Source organism: Lithobates pipiens, unplaced genomic scaffold (genome assembly GCF_037356315.1).
Source record: "Lithobates pipiens isolate NorthernLeopardFrog02 unplaced genomic scaffold, aLitPip1_a1.2 Scaffold_28, whole genome shotgun sequence".
In the NCBI taxonomy this organism is placed as follows: domain Eukaryota; kingdom Metazoa; phylum Chordata; class Amphibia; order Anura; family Ranidae; genus Lithobates; species Lithobates pipiens.
Genome location: NW_027507789.1, coordinates 186,476,038 through 186,489,510, shown reverse-complemented (window position 1 = coordinate 186,489,510; position 13,473 = coordinate 186,476,038). Strand labels below are relative to the sequence as shown.

Sequence of the window (13,473 nt, the reverse complement as noted above, 5' to 3'; positions counted from 1 at the left end):
GGTTCATACTGGAGCGATGCGGGAACGCCACGAATCCGCGGCGGGTTCCCGCATCGCATGCCTCCCGGCGGCAGTTCACACTGCCCTATGCGAACTGCTGGGAGTGTCAGTGAAATGTTAATGACACCCCCAGATCAGTTCGCATATCGCAGTGCGATCTGCAAACTCGGACAGGAATCGGATCGCATGGTGTGAACACCCATGCGATCCGATTCTGCTGCGGACCAAAAAAATGGTCCCGTGCGAGTTTGCGGCGGGTGCGGCGGGTGCGATGCGAATTCAGCCATACTATCTGTATGGCTGAACTCGCATCGCACAGAGATCGGATGTGATTTGCACTGCAGTGCGGTGCGAATCACATCCGTTCTCATAAACCGCTGCAATGTGAACCCAGCCTTAGCGACACTGGCGACGGGGGGTGATCACGGAGTTAAACCTTTATTGGGGGGGTTAGGGGGGTACCCTAGAACTAAAGGGGGCTAACCCTAACTGCCCTAACAGTTATTACAGTCACAAATGACACCAATGCAATAAAAGAAAAAAAAATGCAATTGGTGTCACTGTGACTGGGGGTGCAGGGGTGATTGGGGGAGTGATCGGGGGGGTGAAGGGGGGGTGAGAGTGTGCCTGGCATGTTCTACTGTGTAGTGTAGTGTTGGTGCAACTCACCAATCCTCTCTCCACGGTGCCGGAACGAAAAATACCGACACGGAGGAGAGATTACATCACTTCCTCTGCATGTGTTTACATTACAGGAGAGGAAGTGATGTCATGCTGCACTTCCATTCGTCAGGAGCGATCGCGAGGGGGTGGCCATGAATGAATGGCCGCCCCCTCATCCCGGATCGCTCCTGAACGGAATCCGACCGCCGCTGGCACCGGGGGGGGGGGGGGGGGCCCGATCGGGCCCCCCACCCACGGGAAGGCAGGGACGTACAGGTACGCCCATATGCCTGCCCGTGCCATTCTGTCGACGTACATCGTCGTGCGGCGGTCGGCAACTGGTTAAACATAGAAATAAGGTAATTGATGCTTAAGAAATGATTATAGGCTACTCCCAACCTGTGTGGATACTCCATGGTTGATCAAACTTGGGGAAGACTTGGGCCCCTTTCACACTGACGATCCGTTCAGGCCCGCCTGTCAGTTTTTCAGGCGGACCTGAACGGATGCTCCATAGAGCTCTATGGAGCGTCGGATGTCAGCAGTGACAAGTCCGCTGACATCCGACCCGCTCCAATCCTAAAAAGTGTGACGGAGGAAAAAGCTATTTTTCCATCCGTCTGCGGATCGGATCGGGTGACGACGGGCACTGCGGTCCGTCGTCATCCGATCTCCCATAGGGGAGAGCGGCGCTGTGACAGGTCCGTCCCTGCGCAGTGTGCAGAGACGGATCTGTCATCTCCCTGCTCAGCGGGGATCGACGGAGTGATCCCCACTGAGCAAACGGATATCCACGGGGCGGATCAGCACTGATTCGCCCCATGTGAAAGGACCCTTCAATGTTACAAAAATTGATTTTCCCATCAAATTGATTCTGTTCCTTTAAGATATAGCCAGCTATGAAGGTATCTACGTGGTGTAAACCTAAATCAGTGTGATTAAACAGGTTTATATCATTCTCTACCAACAGTACGCTTGTTTAGAGGTTGGATCTGCTTACCATCATCTCATGTCTATATTTTTATATAGGTCAATTAACGAGGGGTTTAGCCAATGTATCTGCCCAATCACTATACAGTAAAACCTTGGTTTGAGAGCATTTTGCAAGATGAGCAAAATTTTTTTATCAATTTTGTCTTAATATACAAGCGATGTCTTGATATACAAGTATCATCATGTCACAATTGAGTATAAAAAAACTCTCGTGGTTGATGATTAAAACAGGCAGATCTATATATGCAGGCATCCTGGGTAAAGATGTCCACATAGACAATTCTCCGCACTGCCATTGACATCGTCCCTTCCATGCTGAGCTCTACGAGTGGTTCAAGCCTTGCTTTCAGATCGCTCTACTGCAGGGTAGTCTTCCCGGTCACAATTGCAGACAGCTTTACCCCGGATGCCTCTTTTAATCATCAACCATGTGAGTTGCTAAATGTTGTACCTTCATTAAATGTAACCATATTGCTACACTTAGAGGCGCCTCTCCTCTCTTTTATACTCTGTAGCTCCTGCTGGATTTTGCTTTTAATCCCCTTGTGGAGACTTCCATTTGTAGATGGACATTTTATGATTACACCTCTTCTTCGTTTATATATTCTATGATTACACAACTTGGTCACATTGCTATAATCTTTTTATATGGACTATAAACTGAAGGACTTATGAATAAATGATCGTGGAAGGAATTTCCATTATTTCTTATGGGGAAATTTGTATTGATATACAAGTGCTTTGGATTAGAATCGTGCTTCCGGAACGAATTATGCTCGCAATCCAAGGTTTTACTATATATTCAATAGGCAGAATGGTAAATCTGGTCATGCATTTAAAGCACCTACAAAGCAGAGAAGAAGGCAGTTCTGAGTGTAGTAATGAAACACTATAATGACAAGGATGGGTTAAAAACCCTTACAAGATGGAACTGAAAAACGGGCATATCAATAAATCCATAATGTCCAGTGAGGTGCCTCCTGGGAGTAATGACAGCTACAGGTGGAAGATTCAGCCGACCAGCGGTGGTAAACACTATAGCACCTACATTGCCGGTAGTCTCTTTTTTTTTTGACCACTTACGATAAAGTTTCATTCAGTTTTTCTGAATCTGTTCATAGTGGAGTCGTCCATACATACAGTATGTACTGACAATCCTTGGCAAATGGCGCCTCCCAGTTCTGACCCAGAGTCTACTTGTGGTTGGATATGTTTTTTTTTTTTTTGCATAAATGAAACATAATACAAAAAGGCAAAAAGGCAAAAGTCAGCAATCAAAAATATCATAACATGAACATGAATTTGAAAAGTTCACAAAATATTTCAGGGACTTTTTCCATACAACCTTGACTGCTTGCAATGAATAACGAAACAATGCAATTCAGTTTGACAGAACATATTATAGTCAGAAAGTGAGAGGGGAAACCGGATAGGAAAAAAAGAAGTGGGAGGGCGGGTGTAGAGGCCGGAGTCTACTTTAGCTTTTCTTTGACTATGAATGCAAAAGAACATTTTCCAACAGGCATCAGACGCTTAATGTCTGCAAGTAACATGGTTAATACTCAGCTGTGTTTCTGTTAATCACAAGTACATACCTTCCAACTTTTTCCAATGGGAATGAGGGACACCTATCAGAAAAAGTGTAGGACACACCCCTTAAGGCCGCGTACACACGCGGGGACTGTTCGCCCAACTTTGTCCGTCAAACAGTTTCGGCAAACAGTCCGCTCAAAATTAGCATGGACGGACATGGCCACACACGACGTACGAACAGTTTGCTGAAACCGTGCGCGATGACGTGAACGGCACGTACGACGGGACGAAAAATACGACGTCCTATACACTGCATTATAACTTTCGGCGTGTAAAGCCTTTCTGAGCATGCGCGGAACTTAGTTTGTCGAACAAGCCTACACACGAGGGAACTGTTCGCTGAAACAAGGTTTCAGCGGACAGTTTTTCGGAATTTCCGAAAAACCTTGTTCAGCGGACTGTTCGCTGAAACTGTCCGCTGAAAGCCCACACACGAGCGGACTGTCCGCTGAAACACTGTTCAGCGGACAAAGTTGGGCGAACAGTCCGCGCGTGTGTACGCGGCCTAACACTTAAAGGAGAATTGTATAACAAAACAAGATTGGTTAAAACCCACAAGTGCTTTTTTACCACTGCTATTCTTTTATATTGGCTTTTGGAATTTACAAATGCAGCAATTTAGAAATCAGATGAAAGGTTTAGCGCTAGAAAACACTTTTTGAAAAATAAAAAGTGCATTTTATATACAACTATATAAATCTGACCAAAATGAGAGACAAACAAGGAGGAATGAGGGACAGAGGGACAGTCCCTTGAAATCAGGAACAGTTGGGAGCTATGCAAATGGCATATAATCAATGATCTTTGAGGTATTTGACATTCCATGGTTTCATGCATCAATACTTTAAAAGCTGAAATTCAATCTTATATTTTGCCTTTCCTGCCCTCCCCCCCCCCCTCCAAAAAAATGGGCATTATTAAATAACATTTATTGTTTTCATTACATGCCTTATTTTAGTCCCAATGACATCAGCACTGGGTCTCTGTGCTTCTATATTCAATGCAGACAGATCAAAGCTGGTAGGAGGGGCTAGCAGGGGGGTGAAAACATCACAGCACCCTTTGTCAGGACTTATCTTAAGAGCCCTCAGCCCTGATGCAATCCGTGGTCTGGCTCTTGGGCTTATCAACTTTTGAGTAGCTATGTAAATGCCTTAAAGTGGTTGTAAACCTCAGACATGAAAAGTGAACAAAGCGCAGCCTATTATAGTGTTTGCTAGCCTGGATCTAAAGCACGGAGTCTGGTTCCTCTCTGATCTTGCCGCTATCTGTATGACTCCTTCCTAATGGATTACACTCCATCTCCCTGGAGAAGGCCTGCCTTCCTCCAGCACTCAGCAGGTGACACACAGCCGCAACTCAGTATTTTTCTCTGAGCCTCTTAGAGGGGGTGTGTCCGTCCTTCCTTCCTTCCTTCCTTCCTTCCTTCCTATTAGCATTCATAATTTACAAAGCTCTGTGCTTTAGCTTTGCAGTTTGTGACGTCAGATCCTTTCCCCCTGCTTTCTAATGCTGAGAATATTCCTTTCATCAATGTGTTGTAGAATTATATCCAGGAGAAAATGCTGCAGATAAACAGGTACAACTTATGTAGGAGCATTTGTTTCATCCTTGTGTATCACCTGAGGCCAGTCCCTTCACTGGGTTAGATGCAGGGGTTTACAACCACTTTAATTTGCAGGTGTCAGCCTTGGGGAATGAGCATTGCATATCGACTGCAATGCAACACCCACATGTAAAGCTAAAGCCGCGTACACACGGGCGGATTGTCTGGCCTACTTAGTCCACCGAAACACATTTCAGCGGACAGTCCGCTCGTGTGTGGGCTTCAGCGGACTTTTTCAGCGTGCAGTCTGGCGTACTAAGTATTTCGGAATTTCCGTAATATTGCCCGTCATACTTTGGTTTCAGCGGACAATCCGCTCGTGAGTAGGCTAGTTGGACGGACTAAGAATGGCGCATGCTCAGAAAGGATTTACACGGCGGAAGGTTGCATTGCTGTGTATTGGACTTCCTATTTCTAGTCCCGTCGTACGTGCTGTACACGTCATCATGCACGCTTTCGACGGACTGTTTGTGCATCCGTGTGTGGTCAAGTCCGTTCATTCGAAAGTAGGACGGACTGTCCGTCGGATTGTATGACGGACTAAGTAGGCCATACAATCTGCCCGTGTGTACGCGGCTTTAGGCTCCATGATTGGAAGAACTGAAATCCATTTAATAAATTAAATGGATAGGCTACAGACAGTTAAGGCCTGTACATATGAGCAGAGTATCGTACAAAAATACTGCTTTTGAATCGATCATACGCTATTCTGATCGTTAGTACACAGATTTTGTCTGAAATTTTTGGCCTGAAAATTACAATACAAAGACATTACATCACTTCCGAATTTTTATTGTCGTATGGGAATTTTCATACTTTAGTAACCCATTTGTTTTAGATATGGAGACCAGCATGCAAAATAAAAAGGACGATCATTCTTCCGATAATCTCATTGTGTGTACCAGGCTTAAGCCTGGGGGGGGGCGGACAGGAAATGAGGTGAGCTTGATCTATCTTATTTCCTGCAGCTTCTAATGCACATTGTGAGAAGCTCACAGTGTGCTGTGAAATCAGAGTAAACATTTTCACTACAGGAAAGGAGCCTATACAACTGCGCAAGGCTAAAAATGAGGCTTGAGTTCAGCTGTAAATCTTCATTTGAAGAAAAGAACGGATTTGATTAGTCTATTACCTGTTCAAGAAATCCATTAAAGCAAACTGCACTATCTCAGGAAGGAGAGGTTAGACAAAGATCTGCTTTTTATAGACAATGTTGTGTGTAGAATTGGGTCAGGACTCAGTCAGGGGTAGTGATTCTGAAGCCAGGAATACAGAGAGAAGCATGTAGGCCGCATTGGCTTTGAGAGCTTGTCAAATTAGTGGTTTTAGGCACAGTGGTCACAATTTGTTTAAAGTTATTGTAAGGGTTTGTTTTTTTTTTTTGGTTTTTTTTTATCCAATAACAAACTTATCATACTTACCTCCACTGTGCAGCTCATTTTGCACAGGGTGGCACCAATTCTCTTCTTCTGGGGTCCCACGATGGCTCTCGCAGCTCCTCCCCAGATCAGATAACCCCCCTAGGAGAAGCGCACTCCCGAGGGGATTACCTTGCTGGCGCGCTCCAGAGTCCAGCATTTGGTGTCTGTAGACGCCGAATGTATGACTCTGCCCCGCCCCGGTGCTTACGTCATTGGATTTGATTGACGGCAGCGGGAGCCAATGGCTGTGCTGCTATCAATCTATCCCATCAAAAGCCGAGAACCCCGGGCAGAGAGACGGCACATCCCTGCCAGGTCAAGTTCGAGGGCGCAGCTCACCCAGGCATGTGGGTGGATCCCAACCTCATTGTTGCTATCTTGCCTGAGCCTTGATCAGCTCTGTGACATCGGCTGACAGCGGGCTTCAGTTGTCTGCTGAAAACGGGTCACAGGAGTGCAGGGCGAGTACATGGATTGAAAATTGGCTACAAGGGCAAGTTCACAGGGTGGTGATAAATGGGGAGTACTCGGAATGGGCAGGGGTGATAGTGGGGTCCCCCAGGGTTCTGTGCTGGGACCAGTTTTATTTGTTCATAAACGACCTGGAGGATGGGGTAAACGGTTCTATCTCAGTATTTGCGGATGATACTAATCTGAGCAGGGCAATAACTTCTCCGCAGGATGTGGAAATCTTGCAAGAAGAACTGAACAAATGAATAGGGTGGGCAACTACATGGCAAATGAGGTTTAATGTTGGAAATTTTTAAATAATGCATTTGGGTGGCAAAAATATGAATGCAATCTATACCCTGGGGGAATCTAGGATGGAAAAGGACCTGGGGGTCCTAGTAGATGATACGCTCAGCAATGGCATGCAATGCCAAGCTGCTGCTAAGAAAGCAAACAGAATATTGGCATTAAAAAGGGGATTAATTCCAGAGATAAAATGATAATTCTCCTGCTCTACCAGACTCTGGCCTGGCCGCACCTGGAGTATGCTGTCCAGTTCAGGGCACCAATCCTCAGGAAGGATGTACTGGAACTGGAGCGAGTACAAAGAAGGGCAACAAAGCTAATAAAGGGTCTGGAGGATATTGGTTAAAAGGAATGGTGGTGAGCACTGAACTTATTCTCTCTGGAGAAGAGACACTTGAGAGGGGATACGATTTGAATATACAAATACTGTACTGATGACCCCACAATAGGGATAAAAATTTTCCGTGGAAGGGAGTTTAACAAGACACGTGGCCACTCATTAAAATTTGAAGAAAAGAGGTTTAACCTTAAACTGCCTAGAGGGCTCTTTACTGTAGGAACGGCAAGGATGTGGAATTCCCTTCCACAGGTGGTGGTCTCAGCGGGGGGCTTTGATAGTTTCAAAAAACTATTAGATAAGCATCTGAATGACCACAACATACAGGGATATACAATGTAATACTGACATATAATCACACACATAGGTTGGACTTGAGGGTCTTTTTTCAACCTCGCCTACTATGTAAGAATGAACTGCACTCTTGTGATCCACAGGAGAAGTACAGCCAAACGAGCTTTCTGTACTTCTTTAAATAATGGAACATCTACTAATGGTGGAAATAATACCCTCCCCCCTCTAAATTCAGATAACCTAAGAACTACTTCATCCCTGCTCAGAACACTCAATCCTAATTAATTCACATTGCGGATCTTGAAAATGAAAACACCTTTTTTGTTCAATATATAAAACTATTTCCTTAGGCAGAAATTACTCGGCCCACATTACCACACAGGTCAAGCTGTTAGACTTCAGAAGATGTATTGCATTCATGCTAACTACTCTACGTGGGTTGATATGTTCTAGACAAGATGCAGACAATTGTCTTTAAAGAGACCCTGCACCAGATTTAATAATATAATTTTAACGTGATTGTAAACTTTTTTTTTTTCTCTAATATGGTATATAATTACACAGAGCAGCCCCGATCCTCCTCTTCTCGGATCCCCTGCCTGTGCTCCTGACTCCTCCTCTTCTCTTTGTGCCACCATTGGAAGCTGTTTCCTATGGTGGCACACCTGCGGGCTTGATCCCAAACTGCACTTTAACCACTTCAGCCCCAGAAGATTTTACCCCCTTCCTGACCAGAGCACTTTTTGCGATTCGGCACTGCGTCGCTTTAACTGACCATTGCGCAGTCGTGCGACATGGCTCCCAAACAAAATTGATGTCCTTTTTTCTCTCAAATAGAGCTTTCCTTTGGTGGTATTTGATCACTCTGCGGTTTTTATTTTTTGCGTTATAAACAAAAAAATTGTGACAATTTTGAAAAAAAAAAACATTATTTTTTACTTTTTGATATAATAAATATCCCCCAAAAATATATAAAAAAATGTTTTTTTTTCCCTCAGTTTAGGCCGATACGTATTCTTCTACATATTTTTGGTTTAAAAAAATTGGTTTGCGCAAAAGTTATAGCATCTACAAAATAGGGGATAGTTTTATGGCATTTTTATTGATAATCTTTTTTACAGGTAATGGCGGCGATCAACGATTTTTATCGTGACTGCGACATTATGGCGGACATATCGGACAATTTTGACACATTTTTGGGAGCATTGGCATTAATACAGCGATCAATGCTAAAAAAAATTGCATTGATTACTGTAAAAATGTCACTGTCAGTAAAGGGGTTACCCACTAGGTGGCGCTGTAGGGGTTAAGTGTGTCCTAGGGAGTGATTCTAACTGTGGGGGGAGGGACTGTGTGTGACCGATTATAGGGAGCTGTGATCAGTGACACTGTCATTAGGCAGAACAGGGAGATGCTTGTTTACATTAGCATCTCCCCGTTCTCCTTCATCGTGAGACGATCGCGGGTATGCCTGTGAACATCGAGTCCGCAGGCCCCGTGATCGCGGTCACAGAGCTCCCGGCAGGCACACGCCTGCAAGCTGCCTCTTAAAGGGTATTGTACAGGTATGTTAATCTGCCTGTACGTGCACTTCTTCCACAGTATATCTGCATGAAGCAGTTAAACATAGACAGTGCAACTGAGCCCTGCCATGCTCCTTTATCAAAGAATTTCATTGACCGCAGCAGGTGCCAATGGCTATCTGGAAAAAAGAAGGTGTACCAGCCTAGCCCATTACCCTTTAAGAACTTTATTGTGTTAAAAAATATAGATGTATACTCACAAAAAACATCAGCAATAAGGCAAGGCACAGCACATAGCACCTGGTCACCTAGACAAGTCCCAGATGCAAGAAGGCTGATGCGTTTTGAGGGAAATCCCTGCTTTCTCCGAGATAGGCTCTGAGTAGTCTGCTAGGCTCTGTTCCTTGTTTTCTAGTATTTTGTCTGGGTTTCTCCAGACCATAGGGGGCACCAAACAATGTGGCCATCTCTAAACAGCCGAAGACTAATGCCTCGTACACGCAGTGAGATTTTCAAACGGAAAATGTTCAATTGGAGCCTTTTGTCGGAAATTCTAACCGTTTGTAGGCTCCATCGGACATCAGAACTTCCGTCGCACAAAATTTTAGATCTGGTTCTCAAATTTTCCGACAACAAAATCCGTTGTCAGAAATTCCGATTGTGTGTACACAATTCCGACACACAAAGTTCCACACATGCTCGGAATCAAGCAGAACGGCAGCTCTGGCTACTGAACCTACATGTTTTAAGTCACCGCGTTCTTGACGTTCGGAATTTCTGACCAACTTTGTGTGACCGGTTGTATGCAAGACAAGTTTGAGCCAATATCTGTTGGGGAAAAAAACTATGGGATTCTGTTGTCGGAATGTCTGATCGTGTGTACGGGGCATTAGGATTAACGTTTGCCGGTACAAAGGAGGGATAGAACAGAAAGAGCCGCCGTGTTTGGGCACAGCAATGTATTGAGATCGGGCACAGGGTAAGTATAACGGGGGGCTGGGGGGGGGATCCTGCAGCACAGAATGTTTTTTATCTTAATGCAAAAAAATGCATTAAGGTAAAAATCCTTAAGTCTTTATAACCACTTTAAGTTCATGTAATACGGTTTTAATTAACGAAATGCCACTTTCTAAGCATCAGGAAAAAACAAAACAAAAAGCACAACACTTCTGAGTGTATCAAATTGCTCCTTCCCGCCTGCTGCTCACCTCTCCTCCCCAAGATGCTTCGTCACCAGGGTCTGGCAGCTGCTCCCGAACAATCTCTAAATCCAAACATTAAAACTCCATCAGATAGCACACGGATATATTTTCATTTTATTATAGCTCTTCAACAAAGCTTTGAGAATTGACAACACCAGTACTGTGTTCAGGGGGTGCCCTTGTTAAGGGGCAACATCACCAGTAAGCTATCTACTTTAGACACTTAGCCATTGGCTATCCAATAACTTGATCATTGTTATAAATTGAGTGATTTCTCATTCTGACACCAGCCACATGAAATAATACCCAGGCTGCAGACACGCATAGCAAAATAAAATAAAGTTTCTTATCTCTTGATTAATGAAGGGATGGAAAATTCCAAAGGAAATGATATATACAGTTTAAATATATCATAAAGCTAGTTTATCTTATGACACTCATTTACGGAATACCTTAATCTTTCCCAGGTTTTCGGAAAGGCTGTTGCAAGTCCTACAATCTTAGAGTTTGCAGATTGTTTGCACCATGTTGAATATTTTTATGGTTGAATATATTTTTGTTAACCATTTTTTTTGAGAAAAGTAGTTGGGGGTACGCAGAATAAAGAAAAACAGGTGGTATATAAATTGGTGGTTGAAAGGCGCCGCCACATTGACAGTACACAGAATCAATTTATAAAATTCAGGTATCATAATGTAGAGGTTGCAATCAATATCTAAGCTCTTGTACACACGGTCAGAGATTCCGACAACCAAATCCGTCGGAGTAATTCCGGAAGAGGTCCGGAAGTGATGTTGCATACACACGGTCGGACTAAGTTGTCGGAAAATCCGATTGTACATAACGTGATGACGTTATTTCGTTACGACGGGACTACGTTCAGGCTAGTAACCAATAGCTTTGGCCTAGGAATTTGATCTGAGCATGCGTGGCATTTTGTCCGTCGGAGTAGGCTACACATGATCGGAGTATGTCCAATAGGAGCATTTTGTCAGAAAATTTTACCGGCAAGTTGGAAAAGTTGGTCCGTCGGATGTTCCGACGGAAACAGTCCGATGCAGACCACACACAGTCGGAATATCCGACAAAGCGGTCCCATAGGAAACATTCCGACTGAATCTCCGACCGTGTGTACAAGGGCTTAGATGTGTAACGTAGCTAAGTAGTCGGGTATATAGAGTTACCATAAACCTGAGGTGTAGGGGAGGGGGGTAAAGAGGGGAATAGAAGAAAGGGAAGATTGGGTGGGGTATAGATGTACATTCAGTTGTGGTAGTTTTCCACAACATGGAAGAGCTCACATAGTTTAGCAGGCTGTTCACCAGTGTGAGGTCCCATGTTGAATATTTTGATTGATAAATTGTTGTGGCGGCCTACGGACTGTCAGTACACAGGTCATAGGGACAACCTGTCGGCACTACCAGTCATAGTTAAAAAAAAAATAATAATATATATATATATATATATATATATATATATATATATATATATATATATATATATATATAATATGTAGTCATTTCTTACTTTGTATTACAAAGGTCACCGTAGTATTCTTTTTAAGTAATCTCTAAGACTTTGTTCAAATAAACTTTGACTGCAGTTAACAGATGATTATGGACTAGATAGGTGCATTGTAAAATGTGTCAAACTTCACTTACACTAAATAAATCCTAGAATGCTTGAGTGATCTATTGGAATATAAATAGTTCCTAACTAGATAAATAGCTAGGCAGATAGCTAGGCAGATGTATAGTTGGCCGTTTTAATGAAAGTGGCATTATTGGCCAATACAACCAATGAGATATTTGCTTTAATTCTCTAACCTGCGCTAGAAAATTGATAGCTGGGATCTTACTGGTTGTATAGAGCTAACTAACAAGCAGGATTTTAAAATGATTTAAAACGTTAATTGCATGGCCATTGTTGCCAGTACTGTTGGCCACTCAGAGGAGCAAATACTAATATTAAAGTGGAACTGAAGGCATTTCCGCTCTTGCCTCTTCTTCCAATAACTCTAGCTGCTAGCACATTTCCCCCACTTTAGTTCTTCTTTAACCACTTGGGATCCGCGCTATTGCAAAATGACGGCAACAGCGCGGACCCACATTTCCGGGACTACGTCTATTGACGTCGTCCCGGATACGAGCGGCCTGCGCGCCCCCTGAGGGGCGCGCGCGGCGCGCTCTGTGATCGGCGAGTCCGTGAGACTCGCCTGATCACCGATCCGTGTAAGGGGTCGATCCCGACCCCTTATCACGTGATCAGCTGTCAGCCAATGACAGCTGATCATGTGATAAAACGGAGCCGGTAATCGGCTAGTATTCCTCCTCGCGCTGACAGCGCGAGGAGAAAAAAAAAAAGCCGATCGCCGGCGGCCGTGTTCGGGACATCAGTCCCGATCACGGCCAGCAATTTAAGCGGACACCTGCCCCCTGCCAGTGCCCACCTGCCACCCGCAGTGCCATCCTGAAATAAAGTAAGTGCCCCCCTGTCAGTGCCACCCAGCAGTGCCCATAGTGCCCACAGTGCCACCCAGCAGGGCCCACAGTGCCACCCAGCAGTGCCCACAGTGCCACCCAGCAGTGCCACCCAGCAGTGCCACCCACAGTGCCACCCAAAATCTGCCTCAAAGGTGCTGCACCCCAGTGCCGCCCATCAGTGCCCAGCAGTGCCGCCCATCAGTGCCCAGCAGTGCCACCTATCAGAGCCACCTATCAGTGCCACCTATCAGTGCCCATCAGTCCCATCTATCTGTGGTACCTATCAGTGCCCATCCGTGCCACCCATCCGTGCCACTTATCCGTGCCACCCATCCGTGCCATCTTATCTGTGCCCATCTTTGCCCATCAGTGCCGCCTTATCTGTGCCCATCGGTGCCGCCTTATCTGTGCCTATTAGTGCCGCCTTAACTATGCCTATCAGTGCCCACCAGTGCAGCCTATCAGTGCCCACCAATGCAGCCCATCAGTGCCCACCAATGCAGCCCATCAGTGCCCACCAATGCAGCCCATCAGTGCCCACCAATGCAGCCTATCAGTGCCGCCTAATCAGCGCACTTCAATGAAGGAGAAAAATGACCCGT

At 44.9% G+C, this 13,473-nt stretch overlaps 1 protein-coding gene across 8 annotated transcripts in view; it reads left to right on the top strand.

Moving 5' to 3' along the window:
- Window positions 1–13,473, top strand: part of TANC2 (tetratricopeptide repeat, ankyrin repeat and coiled-coil containing 2) — a 703,225-nt gene that overhangs the window by 610,391 nt on the left and 79,361 nt on the right. The gene's annotated exons all lie outside the window — the stretch shown is intronic.